Here is a 10,079-nt window from a genome sequence, read left to right as displayed (position 1 = left end):
CCCACAATTTGAGTTTGCTTCCTCCATTTGGTCCCCTTATCATAACATGGTCACCACTTTAGAATCCATCCAAAATATGGCCGCACGATTCATCTTAAGAAACTATCACTACCATTCAAGCGTCACTCAGATTAAAACTGATCTTTTTCTCCAATCTTTAGGCACACGCCGCAGCATCGCTCTAACAGTATTTCACAATTATGTACACTCCAATAGATCATGTTCCTTTCACCTCGATGTCCCATCCCACAGGTCTAAAAGATTGCACAATCATTTGAGCCTTGCACGAATCCATGGTGATACTTTAGCTTTTAATTCATCAACACTTCCACGAGCCATCAGATTATGGAATAATCTACCAGACAGCATTGCATCTGTCTAATCATTCCATCACCAACTTATTACACATTTCACTGAAGCCGTCGTTTAGCATGTTTTGTATTCATGTTTCAGTTCATGTTTATTTGTTTTTTTTTTTCATTTGCTATAACATGCTTGACGAATTGCGCACTTATTCATACGCCATGTGCTTTTTATGTTATTGTATGCTTTAAACTATGTACCATATTTCTTCTCGTTATTTCCGCATTGCTTAGTCTTCTCTTCGTTACTGTTGTTATGTGCACAAATTTTATTTAACATATGTTGTACTTTTTATTTCTTTTTCTCCTGGTTGTGTATGCACTGTTGGGATTTTTCGCCCTCCTTTACACAATGCCCTACAGGCCTGTAAGGTACTTCAAATAAATAAAAAATTTGCTCAAAGGCTGTTCTGTTGCTACTCTTGCCCACGGCTCACATAGGGCAGGCCTTGCAGTGTGCACTGCACCATCCGGTTTATTTAAATTGTTTGAATGCTCCCTCAAATAGTCATTTAATCATTGGGCCATTTGGTCCTCATAGAACTTGCCATAGCTGAAAGATATGTCATAGACCACCCCACAGCACAATGCACAAAATGGTTGGCATGATTTTTCGTACACCTTTGTCTCGTGGTACGAGGAGACCATTGGGCTAATTTGACAGGTGTGTAAAAGAACAAATGGGACACCGTATCTAGCAGGCATGTTTATTTTCCAGTTTATTTTCAGTTTATTGTTTCACTACAGGTACATATATACAGAAGATGTTATACAGAAAGAAGTCCCACCGTTATAAACTGCAGCGGGACCTCTTCAAGCTGTGGGTAAATTTGTGCACATATGGCAACCTCAGGTCCAGTGGCGCCTGTTCCTGTTATGTCTGATCAGCAAGCTTGAAACCATCCGACAATTGCTGCCAGCTTGATGATCACGTCATTGCTGATGGCTTCGTTCACAGCGTATCAGGCGGAAAACCATGCATATTTGGCAGGTTGTTCTGTAACAGTGAGCCGTTGTACAGCTACTTGTTAGACTCAACAAGGCTTGCAATTGCTGTTGTCAGCAAACTTTCTTCCGTAAAGTGTTGGCCAGTTGAAAACGTAAAAAGGAAACTTCTCAAGCTGTCATACAAAGATAAATTTGTAGTTTTGCCACTGTTGCATACGGCCTGGTGTATGCTTTTCTGATCTTGCTTGATTTATGAGCTGTGTTTTTTAACGAGTACTGTATTATGCTGATGTGTGAAAGACTTCATGTGTTATGTACTTTCTTATGGCTTTGTTAGTTTTTTTACATCTTGCATTCTCTTGCTGGTTTCTTTAAATGAAGTAGGACAACAATAAGTGTGTGGTGAACCTTGCCTACTGTGCTGGTATTGTGGTTGCTTATCAAGAGTGGATACTTAAGAATGCATGGCCGGTCTGCTTAAGTGCTGTTCTCATCAGGTCCTTAGTAGTTGCACCAGACCTTAATATGTCTTTTGCATGGTATTGTTTTTGGTACAGTATTAGGCAGTTGGCTTTGTTGGTGTCCGAGGCATGCATTTGTTTTCAAACAGTGTAAGAAAAATGATATACTTAGAGTTGTGCTAGTTATCCAGTGCTCTATGAAAGCTTCCAGTCCTCTATGAAAACTTGCTTTTGATTAGCTGTGTGGAGTTTTGTAGTTGGCACGTCTTTGATCGGAGCCAGCACGTACAGTATTGTGTACTGCCTTTTTATGGCTTCTGGATTAGCCCTTCCCAGGAGCTTAGCCATTTTCGGATGAAGTACTGCCTTGTGGAGTTCGTGGGTGAATAAAATGCGGAGCTTGTTCCTGCAACATGGGTAGTGGGCAAGTATACTTTTTCTGGCCTCCTGGTCCTGGCTGCCAGACAGCAATCAGTAATTGCTATAAGCCAAAGGAAAGCTGGAAGAAGTACCACATCATAATCAAGGAAATCTTTGCTAAGAAACAGTTGACTGTACTCATAATTCAGAACAAAAAGTTTATACATGATTCGGTATTATTTTTCCAATTTACAGATAACTGTGAGGATGGTCGCAGAAGGCTCCCATGGCAGAGTACTCATCGGATTTTGATATGGAACAAGAGCTGAGGAAAAGAAAAATTCACAAGACCAGTTGCTATGCTTATCAAGAGATACGCAATGTGCCAAAGCCACCACCTTATTTTCCAAGGCCCTGAAAAAAGGCAAGGAAACAAAACTTGTAAAGCTCAGCAGTTCATGGACTTTTTTCCTTCGAGGAACATGTCGCTGCTCCCATTGCATGAAATAATCAGCTTGAAATCACTATCGAGACTAGCTTTCTTTCATTTTCAATGTTACATGGTTTTTAACACATTATTGCATAGTATGCGGGTGGGGCAAGTGAGGAAGGTGTACCATTAAAAATAGGCAGAAATTGGGTGGGGCGGTTGCATTTGTTTGTCCTGAACAAGTCAATGAAAGAATTCACTGGAATCGAAGTTTCCAAGCGAATGTCTTATTTATTTCGCTGACTTGAAACCTCAGAGCCTTTGTTCTCTTGCAGGGAGTCAGGAGAATGACAATCCAGAAGGTGATGTCCCTTATTAATCTTTTAAGCAGCATTTTTTTTGTATATGTAATTAAGTGCTTGTTTTCTTTTCTGCAGAAGATCCATGTCTGCCACAGGACTCATCTGGTATGTGTTGTGGATTTCCTTGTTTTGGAGGTAGGTAGCACACTGAAGTGCGAAGTCCAGAAATAATAGTTGTCAGGAGTATACTAAGAGATGCATATTAGGGCAACGATGAAACAGACCTGAAAATTGGCAAGAAGAACGGAACAGAACGAGTGTTTCGGCCTTATTATGTTCCTTCCTACTTTCTTCTTTTGAAGTCCTTGTTTAGTGATTGTACAAGTGTGTATTCCTTAGTCTTCAAACAACTCCCGGCAACAATTTTACTGTTTCCTGTAGAGTGTACTTAACAGCATGTCTGCATAGAAAAACGTAAATATCTCAGTAATGTTTTTTACTGCGAAGATGTTGGTGCATGAAGAATATGTGTTTTGTCTGTTTAAACAAGTCCTTGTAAGTTTAATACTGGTTATATTTTGCTTTATTAGATTCATAACAGCCCACACGTTGTGTGCAAAAAAAAATGTTAAAAATGGTAAATTTGACAGGTGTTTTTTATTGCAAGGAATTGTGATGCCTAAGGTCTGGCTAACACCAGTGCTTGCTGAGGCAGCCTTGATACCAAGCACTCGCATTATGTTCTCATATGTAACAGTGCATAAATTGCCATCTGTACATATGCTCACGAAAAGTGGGGTAGCAAGCTAAATAACCAAGGTTTTTGGTGACAGCTGTCTGTCGGGCAGATATGCAACATCTACTTAGTGGCAGGTTTATGGAAAAAAATTTGATATAAGTTCATTATAATGAAAGCATCAAGAAAAACTGAATTGTGTGAAAAACTTAGACCTGCAGAATATAGCTGCTGAGCAATGTGATGGTGTTGCGGAATAAACAATAACACTCCTAGGAGTATGGAAAGCTCAGTCTTGAATACTTTGTGATATTGCTACGGAACAGCCGCCACAGTGTGGCTGCACTGAGGAGAAGGAAGACGACGTGGCCACCGCTTGATATAGCGTCGCCATCATTGCCACCGCTTGTCTACGTGTAAATATATTGTAGACTCGTACGTCAGCTACACGTAACATTAATTTGGTGGAGGTGGACGTTCCCCGTACCCGTCATGGAGCTTCGCAGCGGTCGCAACGGCGACAGTGCAACTTCGGCTCCTGCTGGCGGCACTTCCTCTACGCAACCGTCTCCGCCTGCAGCCCCGACCTACGTCGCCATTTCCCCACCTCGGGATCCTGGTGTTTTCAACGGAGTCGGCAGTCCTGATGTTGACGACTGGCTCCGCTTATACGAACGTGTCAGCACCAGTCACAGGTGGGATTCGACTATTATGCTCGCGAACGTTGTTTTCTACCTCGACGGAGCTCCACTTGCATGGTTCCAGACTCACGAAGAGGAGATCTCGAGCTGGGATCTCTTCAAAGAGAAGCTCCGCGACCTTTTTGGCAATCCCTTCGGTCGTCAAGTCAATGCCATGAAAGCCCTAGCCACACGTGTACAGACGTCGACCGAGTCCTACGTGTCCTACATTCTCGACGTCTTGGCCCTTTGTGCCAAGGCTGACCCGACCATGTCTGAGGACGATAAGGTAAATCACGTCCTCAAAGGGATTGCTGACGACGCCTTCAATTTACTGGTGTTTACCAACGTCACCAGCATCGATACGATCCTCAAGCAGTGCCGCCGTCTTGAGCATGCTAAAAGCCGCCGGTTATCCCAGCACATCAACCGACTTCCCAACACAGCTGCTACGTCATCCTGTGACGACCTCTTCCTCCAGCCGTCGCGATGTGACAACTTGACCCGCATTATTCGTCGTGAGGTCGAAGCGGCACAACCGGCGGCCCCTTCATTTCCGTCACCTGATCATTCTCCGGTGACAATCTCCTTGATCCAGGCCATCGTCCGTCAAGAGTTATCCAACGTCGGCCTGCACTCCATTCGTTCCGCATGCTCGGAACCTCTCTCTCCACGCACGGCCCCACCGCGCCCCTCTTACTCTTATGGACAGCGCAACCCCTCCGAATGGCGAACCGTGGACGACAAGCCGATCTGTTTTAACTGCCGACGCATTGGACATGTCGCTCGCCACTGCCGCAGCCGCTGGACTTCCCCCACACGCTATTCTCCTAATTACCACCCTCGCCCCTCTAGTGCGCCCTTTTCCTTCGCCCCTTCTATGCCCACCCCATCATCTGACCCTGCGACGCCTTTGCCACGACCCCGCTACTCCCGCTCGCCTTCTCCCTCCCGTCGTCAATCTCGCTCGCCCCCGTCTCGCCGTGCTCCTTCTCCGACCTACTCGCCGCACCCCCGACCGGAAAACTAGACAGCGCAGCTTCTGGAGGTGAAGCTGCAAAGACGACATTGGCTCAAAATCCTCGCTTCACCTTACCGACGCACAAGAATCTTTTGGACGTTCTCGTCGACAATGTTCCTGTGTGCACGTTGATTGACACCGGGGCGCATGTGTCCATTATGAGTGCTGCTCTTCGCCGTCGGCTCAAGAAAGTTCTGACGCCTGCCCCGAACCGATTTGTACAAGTCGCCGACGGAGGGACTGTCGCTATTGTTGGCATGTGCTCTGCCCGACTCACCATTGCTGAGCGACACACCGTCGTTCTCTTCACCGTCATCGAGCATTGCCCTCACGAACTCATTCTCGGTCTGGATTTTCTTGCCCATCATTCTGCCCTCATTGACTGTTCGGCCGGCTCACTTCGCCTTGACTTGCCTCTTCTTGCCGACCCTGTGGACCCGCCTCCCAGCCATCTGAGCTGCATAGATTTTATTCGCCTACCACCTCACTCTATGACACACGTAGACTTGTTGTCCTCACCAGCTGTACCTGACGGCAATTACGTGGCCGCACCAATTCCGGCCGTTATGCTTACACATGGTGTTATCGTGCCGCACACTGTGCTGAAAATTACTGGTAACCGCACCTGCCTTCCACTCGTCAATTTCGCGCTTACCGCGCAAGTTCTGCCTCAGGGGATCTCCTTGGCTATAATTCGCGCTTTGCAGGATGATGAGGTCGAGCCATTCACAGTGGAAGATCGTTACCGCTCAGCCCATACCGTGACGTCATCGCACAGTACTGACGTCGACATGAAGAAGATGGTCTCCTCTGACCTTACACCTGCTCAAGCTGCAGCCCTTTGCCGCGTTCTTGAAGGCTATCGCGACATTTTTGACTTTGACAATCGACCCTTAGGTCAAACGTCCGTCGTGACCCATCGCATTAACACTGCCGATGCGCACCCTATTCACCGTCGTCCATATCGTGTTTCTGCGTCAGAACGAGCTGTTATCCAACAGGAAGTCAAAAAGATGCTTGCAAAGGACATTATCGAGCCTTCCTGTAGTCCCTGGGCTTCTCCCGTCGTACTTGTCAAAAAGAAGGATGGCACGTGGCGTTTTTGTGTAGATTATCGCCACCTGAACAAAATCACAAAAAAGGACGTGTACCCTTTGCCACGTATTGATGACGCTCTAGACTGCCTGTACGGTGCCACTTATTTTTCTTCTATCGACTTACGGTCCGGATACTGGCAGATATCCGTCGACGACATGGACAGAGAGAAGACTGCATTTGTTACCCCTGACGGCCTTTATCAGTTCAAGGTGATGCCTTTCGGTCTCTGTAACGCGCCCGCCACCTTCGAACGAATGATGGACTCTTTGCTTCAGGGGTTCAAGTGGTCCACCTGTTTGTGCTATCTGGACGACGTCATCGTTTACTCACCCACATTTGACTCGCATCTAGACCGCCTTTCAGCGATTCTTGACGTGTTCCGCCGCGCCGGTCTCCAGTTGAACTCGTCAAAATGTCACTTCGCTCGCCGCCAAATCACCGTCCTTGGACACCTCGTGGACGCCAGAGGCGTGCGACCTGACCCGGACAAGATTCGCGCCGTTACGAACTTTCCTGTTCCGAAGTCTACCAAGGACGTTCGTAGTTTCGTAGGGCTGTGCTCATATTTCCGACGCTTTGTGAAGGATTTTGCGACCATCGCCCGTCCCCTTACCGACCTCTTGAAGAAAGACGCCCTATTTTCTTGGGGACCTGACCATGTCGCTTCTTTTTCGCAGCTCACTACTCTCCTTACCACGCCTCCAATTCTGGCCCATTTTGACCCGTCTGCTTCAACGGAAGTTCGAACTGATGCCAGTGGTCACGGCATAGGAGCAGTATTAGCACAACACCAGCGTGGACATGATCGCGTTATAGCCTATGCCAGCCGACTTCTATCACCCGCCGAGCGCAATTATTCAATCACAGAGCGCGAGTGCCTCGCTCTTGTGTGGGCTGTTGCCAAGTTTCGCCCTTACTTGTACGGACGCCCCTTCTGTGTCATCACTGATCACCACGCGCTCTGCTGGCTATCCTCGCTCAAGGACCCCACGGGACGACTCGCTCGCTGGGCGTTACGCCTGCAAGAATATACCTTCTCCGTGGTATACAAGACGGGACGCTTGCACCAGGATGCCGATTGTTTGTCCCGCTACCCCGTCGACGACCCGGCTGATGCGGACACCATCACTTGCGTTTTCTCTGTGTCCAAGTTGCTCGACATCAGCAATGAGCAACGCCGCGATCCTTCCTTACGAGCCCTCATCGACCATCTGGAGTCAACGCCTGGCGACGCCTCTCTCTGGATGTTTCTCCTTAAGGAAGGGACACTATACCGCCGCAATCTCGATCCACACGGCCGTGACCTTCTGCTCGTAATTCCATCCCACTTGCGGTCGACTGTCCTCCAACAACTTCACGACGCTCCCGTGGCTGGACACTTGGGCGTCTCGCGCACATACGACCGTGTACGCCGTCGCTTCTTTTGGCCGGGTCTCGCTCGCTCCGTGCGGCGCTACGTTGCCGCTTGTGAGCCCTGTCAGCGCCGGAAGAAGCCCTCCACACCTCCAGCTGGATGTCTTCAGCCGATCGACATCCCACCGGAACCCTTTTTCCGTGTTGGTCTAGACCTTCTTGGACCGTTCCCTCTCTCGGGCTCCGGAAATAAATGGGTCGCCGTCGCTACTGATTATGCTACGCGGTACGCAATCACCAGAGCCCTCCCGACAAGTTGTGCTACTGACGTTGCTGACTTTCTGCTCTATGACATCATTTTAGTGCACGGTGCCCCGCGCCAATTACTCACTGACCGTGGCCGCAGCTTTCTGTCGGGAGTCGTCGAGGACATCCTCCGCTCCTGCTCGACTAAGCACAAGTTCAGCACGTCCTACCACCCACAGACCAACGGCCTCACAGAGCGCCTCAACCGGACCATCACCGACATGCTATCCAAGTACGTCGCGACCGACCACCACGACTGGGATCTTCACTTACCATATGTGACGTTCGCGTATAATTCATCGCGTCACGACACCGCCGGCTATTCACCATTCTATCTCCTATATGGCCGAGAACCCGCGTTGCCCTTGGACACATTGTTGCCCTCGGCCACACGTTCAACCACTGAATACGCCCGCGACGCGATCGCACACGCCGACCACGCGCGCCAGCTCGCCCGCACCCGTCTCGAGGCCTCGCAGGAGCATCAGAGACGCCTCTATGATTGCCACCATCGCGACGTACAATTTACTCCGGGTTCTCTGGTGCTTCTCTGGTCCCCCGTTCGACGTGTGGGCCTTTCCGAAAAGCTGCTGTCCCGCTACACTGGCCCTTACCGTGTGGTGCGACAAGTGACCGATGTCACGTATGAAGTCATCCCCGCCAGCCTCTCAGCGTCATCGTCGGCTGCAGGTGACATCGTTCACGTGGCGAGACTAAAGCCATATCACACACCTTTCGCCGCGGATGTGTAGATTAAGCACCGGGACGGCGCTTCTACTGCCGGGGGTGATGCTACGGAACAGCCGCCACAGTGTGGCTGCACTGAGGAGAAGGAAGACGACGTGGCCACCGCTTGATATAGCGTCGCCATCATTGCCACCGCTTGTCTACGTGTAAATATATTGTAGACTCGTACGTCAGCTACACGTAACAATATGTATAGGCAGCTGTAGTTGCAAGTTAAAAGCTATTAGAAATTTATAGTACTTTGAGGACTTCTAATCAAAATTTACCTGTGGTGGCGGGTCAGGGGTGATAGTGTTGTATTGTAAAGCATGAGGTTTCAGTTTCATTTATGTGCAAACACATTCCAACGGAAGCGCAATACAAGAATGCTTCTTTACACTGTGTATAGGTTTTATGTTAAACTGCAGCCTTGCATGTTTTTCTGGGGTGTTGAATACATGTTAGTAATTACCTAACTTTCCTTCACAAAGGAGGAAGATTGGAGTTGACAGATGTGCACAAAGGAGGCTGCTCATGTGTCTGATAGTACAGAGGCACGAGGCGGGTAGTAATTCATTCAGCATATCTGTTTTGAATTCGGTGTGCTACTAGTTTTGCTAAAGTAGGTGAAATGTCATAAGTGAACACAATGATTAAATTTTCTAAGCTCTTTTTTTTTTTTTATTGTTGGCCTGTTAAAACCACCTAAGCGTAAAATTTTCATCTTTACATCTCTCATTTGTTTTGAAATTTCTGCTTTTGGTAGCAACATATTTCACTAAGATGGCTTCTGGAAGCTGGTGGTACATGTTAGAAAAAGGGGAACTTGCTTTGTTTTTCTTCCCAGTGCCCCATTCTACTACAAGGGCCCCACAGCCTAGGTCACGTCCTAGGCAGCTTCTGCCTGTGGAAGGTACGCGACAAGCACAACTAAAGCTTTCTGGGCTGTGGGCTTTTGTTGATCTTAAAATTGTAGAGTGTATATTGTTAGAAAAAGGACAAGGACACAAGAGAGCGACACGCACACAGCGATGTGTCCTTTTTCCAATTTTTCCAGGCAGGAGCGCTATGTGCTTGTCACTCTCTCGTGTCCTTGTCTTTTTTTCCCTGTGCCCGTTTTCCTATGTATCACCAACAAGCCCAAGCTTCCACGCTAAATGTATATTGTTATTATTGCTTTGTTTACTGTGGAAGTGCAAAAAGACTACTGCTACCAAGCAGTAATTTTAGTGCTGTTAATCTAAGTGCAGAGCAAAATAATGATTGCATTTCACTCAAAATACTGAAACACAAAGT

General features: G+C 47.8%; 1 long non-coding RNA gene across 1 annotated transcript; it reads left to right on the top strand.

Moving 5' to 3' along the window:
- The first annotated feature begins 2,894 nt into the window (after positions 1-2,894).
- Positions 2,895-9,692, top strand: LOC142582033 (uncharacterized). The gene is made up of 3 exons (XR_012828365.1): positions 2,895-2,923; positions 2,999-3,058; positions 9,631-9,692. It is a non-coding gene; the product is annotated as an uncharacterized LOC142582033 (long non-coding RNA).
- Positions 9,693-10,079: the final 387 nt, after the last annotated feature.

This window comes from Dermacentor variabilis, chromosome 5 (genome assembly GCF_050947875.1).
Source record: "Dermacentor variabilis isolate Ectoservices chromosome 5, ASM5094787v1, whole genome shotgun sequence".
Classification (NCBI taxonomy): domain Eukaryota; kingdom Metazoa; phylum Arthropoda; class Arachnida; order Ixodida; family Ixodidae; genus Dermacentor; species Dermacentor variabilis.
This window is presented reverse-complemented; position numbering and strand designations above follow the sequence as displayed.